This window comes from Leucoraja erinacea, chromosome 25, assembly GCF_028641065.1.
Source record: "Leucoraja erinacea ecotype New England chromosome 25, Leri_hhj_1, whole genome shotgun sequence".
Lineage (NCBI taxonomy): Eukaryota > Metazoa > Chordata > Chondrichthyes > Rajiformes > Rajidae > Leucoraja > Leucoraja erinaceus.
Window position 1 is genome coordinate 3,334,456 of NC_073401.1, and position 15,111 is coordinate 3,349,566.

At 44.8% G+C, this 15,111-nt stretch overlaps 1 protein-coding gene across 5 annotated transcripts in view; it reads left to right on the forward strand.

Moving 5' to 3' along the window:
* Positions 1 to 619: 619 nt before the first annotated feature.
* Positions 620 to 15,111, forward strand: part of taok3a (TAO kinase 3a) — a 129,626-nt gene continuing 115,134 nt past the window's right edge. For all 5 annotated transcript variants that reach the window (XM_055655580.1, XM_055655585.1, XM_055655582.1 and 2 more), the window contains exon 1: positions 620 to 769. The gene's annotated coding sequence lies outside the window, so the exon portion shown is untranslated. The remainder of the gene's footprint in view (positions 770 to 15,111) is intronic.

Sequence of the window (15,111 nt, forward strand, 5' to 3'; positions counted from 1 at the left end):
CCACAGAGCGTGAGGAATTTCTGATCAGCGTGAGGGCGTGAGAGTTTGCTTGAGCCAGGGCGTGAGTCTCACACTCAAAGCGTGAGAGTTGGCAGCCCTGTTACATACACTGTCTTTTATCCACGGTAAGGGAATCAAGAACCAGGCAGGAGACACATGTTTAAGGTGAGAATGGCAAGATTTAACAGCAACCTGAAGGGCAACCCATTATCATTTTCACCGTTTTCAAGAGAGTTAGATTTAGCTCTTAGGGCTAAAGGAATCAGGGGATATGGGGGGAAAGCAGGAACGGGGTACTGATTTTAGATGATCAGCCATGATCATTTTGAATGGCGGTACTGGCTCGAAGGGCCGAATGGCCAATTCCTGCACCTATTTTCTTTCTATGTTTGTACACCTTACACTTCCATATCTCGGTGTCTCCCTTTCCTCAGACTCTCTGTCTGAAGAAGGGTCTCGACCTGAAACATCACCCCTTCCCTTCTCTCCAGAGACGCTGCCTGTCCCGCTGAGTTACTCCAGCTTGTTGCTTTGGTGTCGAGTTGTCGATGAGAGGCCGGTGCTCGAGCCGCTGGGTGCGCGCGCTGCCGCCGGCGCGGGGCGGGGTGGCAGTTGGGGCGCGCGCGCGCATCTCTGGCTCGCGCCCGGCGGCGCGCACGAGCGGCCATATTGGTTGTGGCGACGAGCGCCCGCTGGGCTGCGCCGGAGTGGAGACTGGATGGCAGGAGGAGACGGCGGCCCGTCTGCCCGCTCACTAGCACAGTGACCCGTGAGTGTGTGTGTATATGTGCCGGGGCCGCTTGTGCCCGCCGTGCTCCCCGAGGCAGCGGCAGCGACGGCTGTCAGCGCCCGTGTGTTTATGTGTGGGAGGAGGGCGGACGGCGCTTCCGCCTGCGCTGTGTGGCCTTCACCAGGAAGTCGAGTCGTGCTCTGTCTGTCCCGCGAGCGGTAGTGGCGGTGGCAGGCAGGCAGGCAGGGAGGGAGGGGTTCACCGAGTTGCAGGCCCACTTGTCAACTTTCGCCCCACAGTACAGGGGGGTATCGGCGCCGAGGAGCAATTCCCTCGCCTGCCCCGCCTAGGGTTTCCTCCGACCAGTTAAGCCTCGGTAACCCGCCAGGGCGGGTTCGGGACCTTGCTCAGCGCTGGTGGGGCAGAGAGAGGACGTGGACGGACGGATATCAGTGGATGGAGCTAGGGTGTGGAGGGATATGGGGAGGTGAAGGTGTGGAAGGACAGGAGTAGGTAGGGCAGAGAAAGACAAGGTGGGTGAGGGGAGGGAGAGAAAGGTGTGGGAGAAGGCAAAGAGAGAATGGGACAAGGGTGGGAGGGGGCAGAGACCAGTGGGTGAGAGCAGAGATGGGTGGGTGAGGGTAGAGAGATTGGGGTGGGTGGTGGCAGAGAGAGAGGACACGGGTGGATGGGGCAGCGAGAGAGGGACAAGTGTGGGAGGTGGCAGAGAGGGACATGGGTGGGAAGTGGAAGATAAAGGGACATGGTGGGAGAGGGGCAGAAAGAGGACACGGGTGGGAGGGGGCAGAGAGAGGGACACGGGTGGGAGGGGGCAGAGAGATGGATGGGTGGGAGGTGGACTGGGACAGAAGGGGACTAGGGCGAGAGGGGGACGTGGGTGGGAGGGGGCGGAGAGGGGGACTGGAGCGGGAGGAATCAGAGGGGCCCAAGGACAGGAGCATGGAGAGGGGACTGTGGGGTGGGAGTGGACAACAGGGGAAAGGGTGGGTATGGGTGCTGAGTGAGAGAAGAGCCAGCAGTGGACTGTTGAGGCCGGGTGTGAGCAGAGACCGAGTGGGTGGGGGGGGTCTGAGTCGGAGTGCTGTGGGCCAAGTTGAGTTTGTTGCCATGTGCACAGGTACAAGAAAATTGTGCTTGCATCGCAGGTACATAGACAGCATCCTGAAATTATACGAGACAGTGCATAGAAAAGCTGTGCATTAGTGCAAAACACAATGGAAAAGAAAAACAAGTTTGTGGTAGTGCAAGGGGTGGTTGGGATAGGGTTGTTCAGTTCGGTTCAGAATATGGTGGTTGTAGGAAAGTAGCTACTCCTGAATCTAGTGGTGTGGAACTTCAGGCTTCTGTACCTCCTGTCTGACAGTAGCAGCGAGAAGAAGGCAAGGCTTGGATTGTAGGGATCCTTTGCTCGATGCTGCATTCTTAGATCAGCGTCTCATGTAGATGCTTTATATGATGGTGTGAGCTTTCACCATTCTCTGTGGCCTCTTGCATTATTGTGCGTTTGAATTGCCATGATGCAACTGTCTGTTAGAATGTGTATCAAGCAACTGCAGATGCCAGTTTAAACTAGATGGACACAAAAAGCTAGAGTAACTCAGCGGGACAGGCAACATCTCTGGAGAGGAGAATTTTTTAAACTTTCAAAATAGACTTTATTCAGATAATAAATATACAATACATGAACCGTGCAAAAAATTCATCTGACATTTTCGGAGGCTTTACAAAATATTCAATACATTGCTCAAATTTCACATATTTATCCCTCATCCTTGCCACATGTAGCCCACTGGCGTGGAATCCCTTCCCTTATTTTGAGGGGCGTCTCCACACTCCAGCAGCGGAAGGAACCTAGACTGTGGTCCTCTCCCACCGAGCCTTGGCGTTGGCACGAGCTTACTCCGGCAGTCTGCAGCGGGCCAGTCAGCAACATTCCCCGACGGACAACTCGCTCCGCTAGGTGGTGAACGATGCTTAGGCAGACCAAAGAGCGTCTTTCACTGAGTTGATGACCTTCCAGCAGCACTCGATGTCAGTCTCTGAATGCGCCCTGGGAACAGTCCGTAAATCACTGAGTTTGTGACGAAGCTGTTTGGAATAAACAGTGACAGGGACCCTTGCAGATCTCTCCAGACTCTCTTTGCGAATCCACACTGGAAAGAGGTGGGCAACCGTCTCCTCTCCATAGCAGCCATCCTGAAGTCAGCGTGCGCTGGTAGTGAGTCAGTCAGATCTTTCCTCTGGAGAGAAGAAATTGGTGATGTTTCAGGTCGAGACCTTTCTTCAGATTGGTTAGGGATAAGGGAAACAAGAGATATAGACGATGTTGAGAGATAAAGATCAATGAATGAAATATGCAAAAAAGTAACGATGATAAAGGAAACGGGCCATTGTAAGCTGTTTGTAGGGTGAAAATGAGAAGCAAGTGCAAATTGGGTGGGGGAGGGATAGAGAGAGAAGGAATGCTGGGGTTACCTGATGTAAGAGAAATCAATATTCATACCACTGGGATGTAAGCTGCTCAAGTGAAATATGAGATGCTGTTCCTCCAATTTGCTATTAGACTCACTCTGACAATGGAGGAGACCGAGGACAGAAAGTCTGTGTAGGAATGGGAAGGAGAATTCAAGTGTCCAGCAACTGGGTGATCAGGTTGGTTCATGCAGGCTGAGTGAAGGTGTTCTGCCATTTGATCGCCCAGTCTGCGTTTGGTCTCGCCTATGTATAAGAGTCCAAATCTTGAACAACGGATACAGTAGATGAGGTTGGCGGAGGTGCAACTGAACCTCTGCCTAACCTGAAAGGACTGTCGGGGTCCCTGGACAGAGCCGTGGGTGGAGGTATAACAACAGGTGTTGCATCTTTTGAGGTTGCAGGGGAAGATACCTGGAGAGGGGGTGGTTTGGTTGGGGAGGCATGAGTTAACCAGGGAGTTGTGGACAGAACGGTCTCTACGGAAGGCGGAAAGGGATGGAGATGGGAAAATGTGGCTAGTGGTGGGATCCGGTCGGAGGTGGTGGATATTTCAGAGAATTATCTGTTATATGCGATGGCTGATGGGGTGGAAGGTAAGGACTAGGTGGAGGGGGAGCAGGGGCATAGCTGTGGGGTATCGAGGAGACACTAGTAAGGGCCTCATCTATGATTAGAAAGGGGAACCCCCGTTCCTTAAAGAATGAGGACATCTGAGGTCATCAAAGAATGAGGACATCAGTTTGGAACACATCATCTTGGGCGCAGATGCTGCATAGAATTAGTAGGGGATATAGTCTTTGCAGGAAGCAGTGTGGGAAGAAGTGTAGTTGAGATAGTTGTAGGAGTCATTAGGTTTGTAATAGACGTCAGTCAATATTCTATTTCCTGTGATGGACACTGAGAATGTTTGTTGACATGCTGAATCTCTGTAAACGTCTACAAAAGTAGAGGCACTAACGAGCCACACGTTCATGACAACATCGATGTGCTGGGTCCAGGACAAAACATCCAAGATGTTAACACCCAGACATTTCAAGCTGCTAACTCCACTGCCATCCCACCAATGAAAACTGGAAAAGAAGGGGGGAAGGAGTTGGTGTTTGCAGGTTGTATCCTTGGCCCGATACTTTAACTCTGTTGCTGTTGCCTAGATTATCCCAGGCTGGGCAGCTGGCATTGGAAACGGGTTTTCGTACTGCTTGGAAATTTCCTTTGTGATTGAGAGTGTCTTTGGTCCTGCTTTTTATGTGACTCTATCTTCAGCATTTCCACCTGTATTTTCGACAGTCCAAATCCAGCAGGTGCATATACTTCGTGTGACTTGTGCAAGAGATGGCTCCATGCATTCCTTTAGTGACCTGCTTAAGAAGAAATATAACCGCAGTTGCATCCCACTATGAATTACACAACATTTTTGGTATTTCCCAAATAGTTAGTATTGTTAGTTATGCCACACTTTGTTAGATGATCCTTGACCAATTTGCCACATAAGGGCAGTTTTGGAACCATGTCCCTCTATTGGATAACTTAGCTGCAACCAGTGCCAGAATCTGGCAGGGTGACTCGGGTAAGTCCGCACTGTGAAGGAACAGTTTGTATATCCAGTGGCCAGATGAAACTGTTTCCATTTAGTGTAGTGTTATTCTTTTGCATTGTACTGACAGTGAAGACTTGTATAGCTTTGGAGCCTCTTCTTCAATTGTGATATCAGTTTTACTTTAAGCTTTTTGAATGAGTCACTTACCTTGTCAAGTATAATATCACACAAAAATTAATGTAGGTCATCATTGGACCTTTTTAAAATCCCATGCATCAGAAAGATTATTAATGTAATTAAATGCCTTAGAACTTTAGATAATTTTCTGTGTTTAATAATTTACATAGTGCAAAAGATATATGACACTTGGAGAGCAGTTTCGCCTGTAATAATTCTTTGCTTCTTCATTTTGTTATATTGCTATTCATTATCATGTGACGGTGCAGTAACATTAAGATGGGAGCGCCATATTGTATATCTGAATATTTTATCTGCATTATAACATCCAAATTGAAACTGTAATGCTGGTGTCAGGCTGCAAATACCATAAATATTTTGTGTGTACCTTATTGTCTGTAGTTATAGGCATCAACTTTTATCATGCAACAGGAATGTAAACAGGCTGATAGGAAAGGCAGATTAGTTTAGTTTAGAGATACAATGTGGAAACAGACCCTTTGGCCCACCCAGTCCGCACCGACTAGCGATCCTCGCACACTAGCACTGCCCTACACACAAGGGACAATTTACAATCTTTACCGAGGCCTACTAACCTACTGACTGTGGGAGGAAACTGGAACACCCAGGGAAAATCCATGCAGTTGGGGAGAATGTACAAACTTCGTACAGACATGCCTTCCAATCGTTTGGCGGCCAGATTGAATATAATACTTCAGCCCATGCCAGATCAGTGTTTTATAGAAATTCAGCATAAAATTCAGGATTGAACCTGGGTCACTGGTGCTGTGAGGCAGCAACTCTACCGCTGCACCACTGTGCCGCTCTGTATGCAGATGTACGGTCAATGACGATTAATGCAAATCCACATGAGGTGATGAATTTTGGTAGGAAGAAAAAGGAAAGGTAATAATGAGACTGTTCTAAGAGACAGAGGAACAAAATGACCCAGAGATATTTGTGGACAAATCAATGAGAGTGACAGGACAGGTTGAAAAAGTCGTCAATAACGCATACCTGATTTTCTTCTTTTCAAAAGAGGCTTTGAGAGTAAAAATAGATTTTATGCTGAATTTTTATAAAACACTGATCTGGCATGGGCTGGAGTTTAATGCTTAATCTGGCTGCCAAACGATTGCAAGGCATTCGAGAGGATCCAAATAAGTTTTTATAGAATTGTTCATTTGATTCGATAAAGTGAGGCTGTTTGCTTTTGGAAGGGTGGATAAAACAGGTACAAAATAAAGAGGAAGAGAAGCAAGTTTAACAAGAAAATATCCTTTCCACATTGTATGGTTAGAACCTGGCTTGCACTGGTTACAGATGTGGAGGCAGGCTCCTTTCTGACTTTCAAGAGGGAATTGGATTTCTGGAGAAATATTTGCAAGGCTATAAAAAAAGGGCTGATCTGCTGGGCATGTCTTCCTGCTGTGCATTGCACAATTCTTAGTTTTGGTGTATGTTTTTGCCCTCAACTGCTCCCATTTATTCATTCACCTAGTAACATTTGCAAATTATACCCATGGTCATTCTCCCTTCCTCCCTGCTCATGAAGTCTTCAACCTGAAATGCTGCTTTGTTTTCGTCCCAAAGATGCAGTCTGATCTGCTGAGTATATGTTGCCTTTTCTGTTTTTAGTTTAGATATCCAATGTGTAGTTTTTGCTTTAATTTTGACTCGCAGCAAAAGGGCTGACTGACACTCATGATGGATTATATGGCCATACTTTATCCAACTTTATGATAAGACACTACAAGGAAGTAGTACAGAAATTACCTATCAGATAACATCATATATATAGTATGTGCATGTGCCAAGTATGAATTCTTGGCAAAAATTTAAAAAATCTAGATGTTGGAAATTAAAAAAAAAAGTTTTGAAGATGATCAGCAAGACAGGCAACTTCTAAGCAAAGATAAACTGAAGAAGATCCTTTGTCACAATTGGATTACTGAATTTATAAGATGACATAAATTCATGATTCGTTCCTTGACATGATTGAGAATTATTTTGTGTTTTAATCTGCTTTAATTTCCCCTTTTTTTTGGAGATGCATTAAAGCCACAATGTTAGAAGTGGGATATTTCACGCAATCTGTATTCATCAGCCAAATTAAGCAGATTGTTTCGATCATTATTCACTATTGATTGGTATTTAATACTAGCTCGGTCGGAAGGTTATGCATTCTAGTTCCACGGCAGAGATTTGAGCAGAATGATATAGGCTGCCATTCTGGTACATTCTTGCTGCAAATCTGGTTTCAAATGACATGCTAACTGAGGTCCCATCTGGGCTTTGGGTGGAGATGTAGAAGGTCTCTGGCACTGTTTCAGAATAGTGCAGGGGATCTTATCCTCGGCCACCTGGCTAATAGTTTTCCTTCGGTCAACATTATTCAAAATATTTTATTTGGTCATGATTGCATAATTTGCAGAATCCAATATTGACTTACAATTCTTAATTTGTGACATTGCATTAAAATATACTTGACTGTCTTTTGCTCTGGTGAATCTCTGGTGATATAAAAATGATCAAGCTTGTTTTTATATAGATGTCTCAATGTAAAATTGAATGTTGCCATTGTTTCTACATCAACAGATAATCCTTGACATTCCACAATATAACAACTGCATATTCTGCTTGTGATTACACAGGAAGTTCTTTTAGCACCAGTGTTTTGCCTTTTGCATTTGTTAAAACTCAAAGAACCATATGCAATGGTAAAGTGAAGCATGTGAAGTGTTATCAAATCCTAACTTGCACTTTGTGGCTCATTAGTGAAGATAGCAGCAATGTGATGAGTAGGGTCCTTTGGAAAGTACACAGCTAGAAATTCTAGTTTCAGATTGTTTGGGAAGCCATTCAGAATATTAAGGTGGATAAAAAACCTAATGGGATCTATCCCAGGTTATTGAGATATGCAAGATAGAGTACAGGGGCTTTGACAAATATTTTTGTATCGTCCCTAGCTTCTGGTGAGATCCTATAGGACTGGAGAGTAGCCAATGGTGTTCCTTTGTATAAAAAGGGAAGTAGAGAGAATCCATGGAATTGTAGGCCAGTGAGATTCATTATGTTGGTGGTAGGGAAACTAATGGAGAGGATTCCTCGGGATAGGATTTACTTGCTTTTGGAATGGGCTAATTAGGGAATGGCAGCATGGCTAGGTCTGTGATAGTATGCAACGCAAAAGCTTTTCACTGTACCTCGGTACATGTGGCAATGAAAGCTAAATTAAACTAGAAACATATAAAATTACGAGAAGTGTAGATAGGGTAAAAAGGGTCAGACAAGAGGGGGCATAGCTTTGAGGTGAGAGGAGGAAAGTTTAAAATAAAATGTACAAGTTTGTTACACTGCGTTGTGGGTGCCCGGAATGCACTGCCAGGGTTGGCAATGATAGCTGTTACGACAATGGCTCCCGAAGCTTTTAGATGGGCACATTAAATTGCAAGGAATGGTGTATATGGATCACATGTAGGCAGAGGAGATTAGTTTAACTTGCCATCATATTCAATGTTCTTTTCACGTTACCTGTTGTACTTGTGTGTGACTTGATTTACTTGCATGTAGTAGGATTTGATTGAATAGCACGCAGAAGCTTTTCAATGTACCTTAGTACATGTGACAATAATAAACCATTAGCAGACATCAGCACAGACATTTTGGGCCCGAGGGCCTGTTTTCCTGTGTTATATTGTTATATATTCTCTAAGGACAGGAATTAGACAAATGACATATAACAGAGCAGTGCAGCACAAGAACAGACTCTTTGGTCCACAGTATGCCAAACATGATTCCATGACCAGCGCATACCTATCTGCACATAATCCATACCCTCCATTCACTGCCCAAAAAACACTTTTTTTTAAAAGTTCAATGTAACTTCTATATAGTTTAATTTCTCAATGTTTTTGTAAACTTTATCAACTTGATGAGCATATTTGAATCTCCTGTTGGTATTTGTGCTAATTTTATTTTACTCTAGCACAGCATCACTTCTGTTCTGCGTATAGATAACTACAGGTATTTCTTGTGCCAACGTTGTGTTAAAATCCATCTGCTCGCATTTTTGTTTGATAATTGTGATATTCCTTGCAATAACTTATTTTTGAGTAACCTACCTGATAACAAGCAGAGAACATTTGTATGTGGGTGTTTGGTCCAGTTCTGTTTATTATTTAGCCATTTTGACCTCACATTTTCATAGGGCTATAGAGCTTGGAAACAGTCCCTTTGGCCCACCTTCTCAGTGCTAAGGGTTGTTAAGGGCTTGGAAACGCTAGAGGCAGGAAACATGTTCCTGTTGTTGGGGGAGTCCAGAACCAGGGGCCACAGTTTAAGAATAAGGAGTAAGCCATTTAGAACGGAGACGAGGAAACACTTTTTAACACAGAGAGTGGTGAGCCTGTGGAATTCTCTGCCTCAGAGTGCGGTGGAGGCGGGTTCTCTGGATGCTTTCAAGAGAGAGCTAGATAGGGCTCTTAAAAATAGCGGCGTCAGGGGATATAGGGAGAAGGCAGGAACGCGGTACTGATTGGGGATGATCAGCCATGATCACATTGAATGGCGGTGCTGGCTCGGAGGGCCGAATGGCCTACTCCTGCAACTATTGTCTATTGCTGTTGGAGTTGGCACACTGCTGTACTCCCATTTGCCTGCTTTTAGCTTACAGCCCTCTAAAACGTCCATGTCCAAATGTCTTTTAAAAGTCACAAATATATCTGCTATTGCTTCCTCTGGCAGCCCATTCCACATATGGACCACCTTCTGATTGGACAAAGTTGCCTCTGAGGTCCAGCTTTAATCTCTGTACTCTCTATTACCTTAAGCTTGTGCCCTCCAGTTTTAGAATTTTCCACCCTGGGCAAAAAGACTCGGCATTCATTCACCTTAATGTGCTTTAAAACCACCAATGCCTCTTTTTTGGTAAATTGCATTGGATCAAAGACATCACTACTCCTGTGCTTCAATTCGCTACCCCAATCCTCGCAGTAGAAATGGATGAGAAGTATTCATTTAATATCTCCCCCATCTCTTGTGATTCTACACAAAGCCAGGCGTCTTTAAGAGAACCTATTTTATTTGTAGCCAGCCTTTTACTCTTAATTGTGCATCTAAATTTGGAATTGGTAACATTCACAATATCAAATTTCTTAAACTTTGATTTGGAATATTTTTTTGTCCTCTTGTCGATCTTCAGATGGCAGTGGTCAATTACAAAGATCCAACCTTTTTGGCGGATGGGGGCGATGGTGTAGGAGAAATTTATGATAACAATTATTTTTGGCAATTTTGTTGCATCAAATATTGCAAATTATTTAGAGTAAAAGGAATTATTTTGACGTTTAACTACGGTTAGTCGGGAAATAAAGCAACAAAAGTGTGAGGTAGAACTTCAAAAATTATTTAGTTTAGTTATCCTGGATATTTTGGAAAGTTCTCCTGAACGTTACACTTGGATTTGATGCAATGAACTTGGTGTTCAACTATTCAAACGATAAATCCCATCCTTCCTTGCATGCATTGTTGTACAAGGAAGCTGAACTCCACGTAGCACAGTACTAAGGAATAGCTGAAGAAGGGTTTCGGCCTGAAATGTTGCCTATTTCCTTCGCTCCATAGACACTGCCTCACCCGCCGAGTTTCTCCAGCATTCTTGTCTACAAAGTAATGGCAGTTATCTTGCAGGAGGTCAGATCTGTTGGTGTCGGAAACCTCATTGATTTTATTGGGGATTGTAAATCCTCGGATGAGGAGGCAAAAGTCAGGGCATATTAAAAATGAAATGTATTTTGACTTGCTTTAAATGTTTAAAATTTTAATTTTAAAATGTTAATTACCATGGCACTTTAAGAACTATTTACAATTATCTAAAGTTTTTACAGTAGTCAAAGTTCAATTTCTCCTCTTTGCCAGATGTTAGTGCGGTTCCATAGGTGGTGCTCCGTAGACACGGCTTGGTTGCTATTTAGTGCTGGAAAAGAAGAGGGGTAGCTGAAATCATGGCAAATAATATGTGAACACAGGCACCCATTGAATTCTTCCTTTGTGTCAACCTCTAGCAACCCACGCCCCGACCTGTGCCCCACCTGGACTCCCAGCTATTTCTCTCCTACTCCCCCCTCCCCTCCACCTACATTCCTTCCTCTGGTGTCACATTAGCAACTTTTTAACCTTTTTTTGTCTCATGCTTTTTTTCATCTATGGCCTTTGTCCATCTGTTAACAATCCCCTCCCCCTTGCCCATGTTCACCTATTACCTGACATGCTTTGTCCTACTCCTTCTCTCATCCAGCTTAGCCCCCCCCCACTTAGCCCCCCGTCCCCCCCCCCTTATAACGCCCTGAGTTACTCCACGCACAAGTGTGTTCAATTGTATATGTACCAAAAGTTAAATTCACTTGCTATCAAAATTTTGCGTCTCAAAGAACTTTTTCTCCTTATAAAAATGCTGCCGTAGTGCTGTTCTTACGTTTGTAGTGTTCAAGAGTCCAGGAGGTCACCAGATTTCACGATTTTCAAAATCCTATCTCTTCCCGGTGACAGGAATGCAATAAGAGCGTGGCCAGGGTGGTGTCGTTCCTGATGATGCTGGCTGTTCCTTTGAGGCAGCACCTTGTATACATCCCCAGTGGTGCGGAGGACAGTACCCACGATGGATAGCATCCACTGCTTTTTATAAACTTGGTTCCAGGACATTTGAGTTGCCAAACTAGGCTGTGATGCAACCAGTCAATATGCTTTCTATTGTATACTTGTTCATGGGAGTATTCAGCATACTGAGTCTCAGTCTTTGAAGGAAGTCTGGGCTTTCTTTCAGTTTGTACACAAGGGGAAATCATTGGCTTTCAAAACTATAGTTGGTAGATTTTAGACCATTATGTTAATAGTTATAGAGTCATACAACACGGAAACAGGCCCTTCACCCCAATTTGCCCAAAGCAACCAATATGCCCCACCTACTCTAGTTCCTCCTGCCTGTATTTGGCCAAAATCCCTCTAATCCATTCCTTTCCATGTACCTATCCAAATGTCTTTTAAACATTGTTTTTGTACCTGCTTCGACAACCTCCTGGTAGCTCATTCCATGTATGCACCACCCACTGTGTGAAAAGGTTATCCTTCCGGTTCCTATTAAATCTTTCCCCTTAAACCGATACCCTCTAGTTCTTGATTCCCCTACACTGGGTAAAAGACTCTGTGCATTCACCTTATCTATTCCCCTGTGTAAGAAGGAACTGCAGATGCTGGATTAAACTGAAGATAGACACAAAAAGCTGGAGTAACTCAGCGGGTCAGGCGGCACCTTTGGAGAGAAGGAATGGGTGATGTTTTGGGTCCAGACCCTTCTTCAGACTGAAGAGTCTGGCGATGCTGCCTGTCCCGCTGAGTTACTCCAGCTTTTTGAGTCTATCTTCCTTTATCTATTCCCCTCTTTGGGTGAGATCAGCCATAGCCAATTGAATGACAAATCATGCCTGTATTTACTCCTGTGTTATATTTTTCTTAACCTAGATGTAAATAATTGAATAGATAGGATTGGCATTAATTCCACTGTGTTATCTGGGTGCATGGTAGGAGTATAACATTGAGCATTTAGTACTGACTGTTGTATGTTTCTGAATAGCTTGTGACAAAAATAAGTGGAAGGGCAGCAAGTAGATTGAATGTAACAAGATTTAGATTGAATGAGCAAAAGACTGTCCTATGAAGTTTAATGTGGGGAAGTGTAAGATCATACACTGGTAAATCAAAAGCAGATCATCTAAATGGTAGGACTGCAACTGAGGGAAGTACATTGGGGTCTCGATATTCCAGTCACAAAGCTAACGGGTAGCTCTAAAGTAGTTGAGACAAAATACATTTTGCGCTTCATTGAAAAGTGGGTTGTAGTTTAAAAATGGGAATGCTTTGTTACACGGTTTTGATCCCATTACCTAAAAAGAGAGGCACCGCCAAGTAGTTTCACAAAGTTAAATACTGGAATGAGAAGATTATCCTACCAAGAGAGATTAAATGGTTTGGACCTTGAACATTCCTTGAAGTTTAGAAGAATGAAGGTTACTTTATACAAATGCATGAGATTTTAATGATGCCTCGTAGGGTAGATTTTGGGATGTTTTGACCAATGGATGAAGTATCAAACAAGGGGTGAAATGAAATGGTATGGGGCTAGTCATTTAAAACCGTGCATGTAGACATTTCTTGTCACAGAGGATGATGGTTCTCTGGACTTTTGTGCTGTGACTGGTGGAATCTGGATGATTAGAAGTTGTTCAAGGGCTGATGGATAAATATTTGATGAATATCGATGAGCAATAGAGGAATATTGACAAATGGCAACATAGATCAGCTATTATTACATTGAATAATAGGGCCGTCTTGAAGGGCCTACCCTTGCAGCTGTTTTCTAGTGTTCTTTGTGTGTAGATCATCAAACAGTAAGGCAGCCAGGACAAGATCGTATTGAAGCAGACACAGAATGCTGGAGTAACTCAGCAGGACAGGAGAGAAGGAATGGGTGACTTTTCGGGTCGAGACTTTTCTTCAGACTGATTGTGGGAGGGGAGGGGGCGGGGAGAAAGAAAGCAGGAAGAGAGGATGGGCAGGATAAAGCCTGGCAGGCAATAGGTGTATACTGGTGAGCAGAGGTGGGGTTGGGGGGGGGGGGGGGGGGGGGGGGGGGGGGGGGGGCGTGATAGGCAGATGCTGGGTAAAGGCCAGAGATGACGAGACAGAAGGTATGAGAGAGTTGCTAATTGTGGAGCTAGAGGAAGGAATGTTGGTGGAAAGGGAAGAGAAAAATAGCTGTGAGTTCATATGAGGGGAGGTGGTGGGGGTTTGGGAGAATTTGATCTTACTAATGGGGGTTGTAAGCTATTCAAGTGGAATAAGGGGTGTGCTTCCAGTTTACATGTGGACTCACCCTAGCAATGGAGGAAGTCCAGGCCCAAAAGGTCATTATGGGAATAGGAAGAGGAGTTAAAATAGTAAGCAACCGGGAGATCTAGTAGGCCTTGGCCCAGTGAGTGCTCAGCAGACCTGTCGCCGAGTCTACGCATGGTCTCAGCGATGTACAGGAGATCACATCGGAAACACTGATGCATAGATAAGATTAGAGGAAACCCACTGCCTCACCTGGAAGGACAGCTGAGGTCCCAGCATGAAGATGAGAGGAGAGGTATAGGGGAAGGTGTCGCATCTCCAGGGGTTGCAGTGGAAAGTACCTGTAGTGTGAGTGATTTGTGTGGGAGGGGATGAGTGAATCAAGGAATTGCGGTCTCTGCGGAAGGTGGAAAAGGGTGTGGATGGGACGATGTGAAGGGTGCTGGGATAATGTTTACGGTGGCGGAAATTGTCTGAGAATGGCGTGTTGGATGAGGAGGATGGTGGGTTGAATGGCATAACAGGAAACTATATCCTTGTTCTATCTAGTGTGTGGGGGGGGGGGGAGGAGGAGAGAGCGGGGGTAGATGCGGGTGAGCGATCCATCTACGACAGCCATGGAGAAACAACTTTTACTAAACAAAGAGGACATTTCGATGACCTAGAATGGATAGCCTCATCTTTGGGGCCGACGCGGCGGGGTTGGTGAAATTGAAAGTCGGAGAAAATGTCCTAGTACGAGGCTGGGTGGGAGGGAGTGTAGTCCAGATAACTGTAAGAGTCAGTTAGTTTGTAGTAGACATCAGTCGATAGTCTGTCCCCTGTGATGGAGACAGATCAAGAAAGAATAAAGAGGTGTCAGATACTCCAAAGGCATTTGAGGAGAGGGTGGAAATTAGTGAGTTCTGCACAGTGCAGGAGGCAGCCCCAAAGAGAAAGAATTGCACGGATGATGCCTGTGTACATTTAGAACGAGGGCTGTCTGATGTAATCAACCAAACGGCAGGCATAGCTGGCTCCCATGCGAGAAGATGTTGAGGGTGAGGACAGGATCCGCCAGCCAGAGGAGAGTGAGAGAGGGAAATTGATTGGCTTTCTGTTCAAGGAAGAACCGGAGGGCCTTGAGACGTTCGTAGTGGGGGATGGAGGCGTGAAAGGAATGGACGTCCATGGTAAAGATGAGGCAATGTGGGCCGAGGAATTTAAAGTTATGAAAGATTTCAAGGGTGTGTGAGGTGTCTTAGATGTAGTAGTATGAGTTTTAATTAAGGCCAATCTCTCT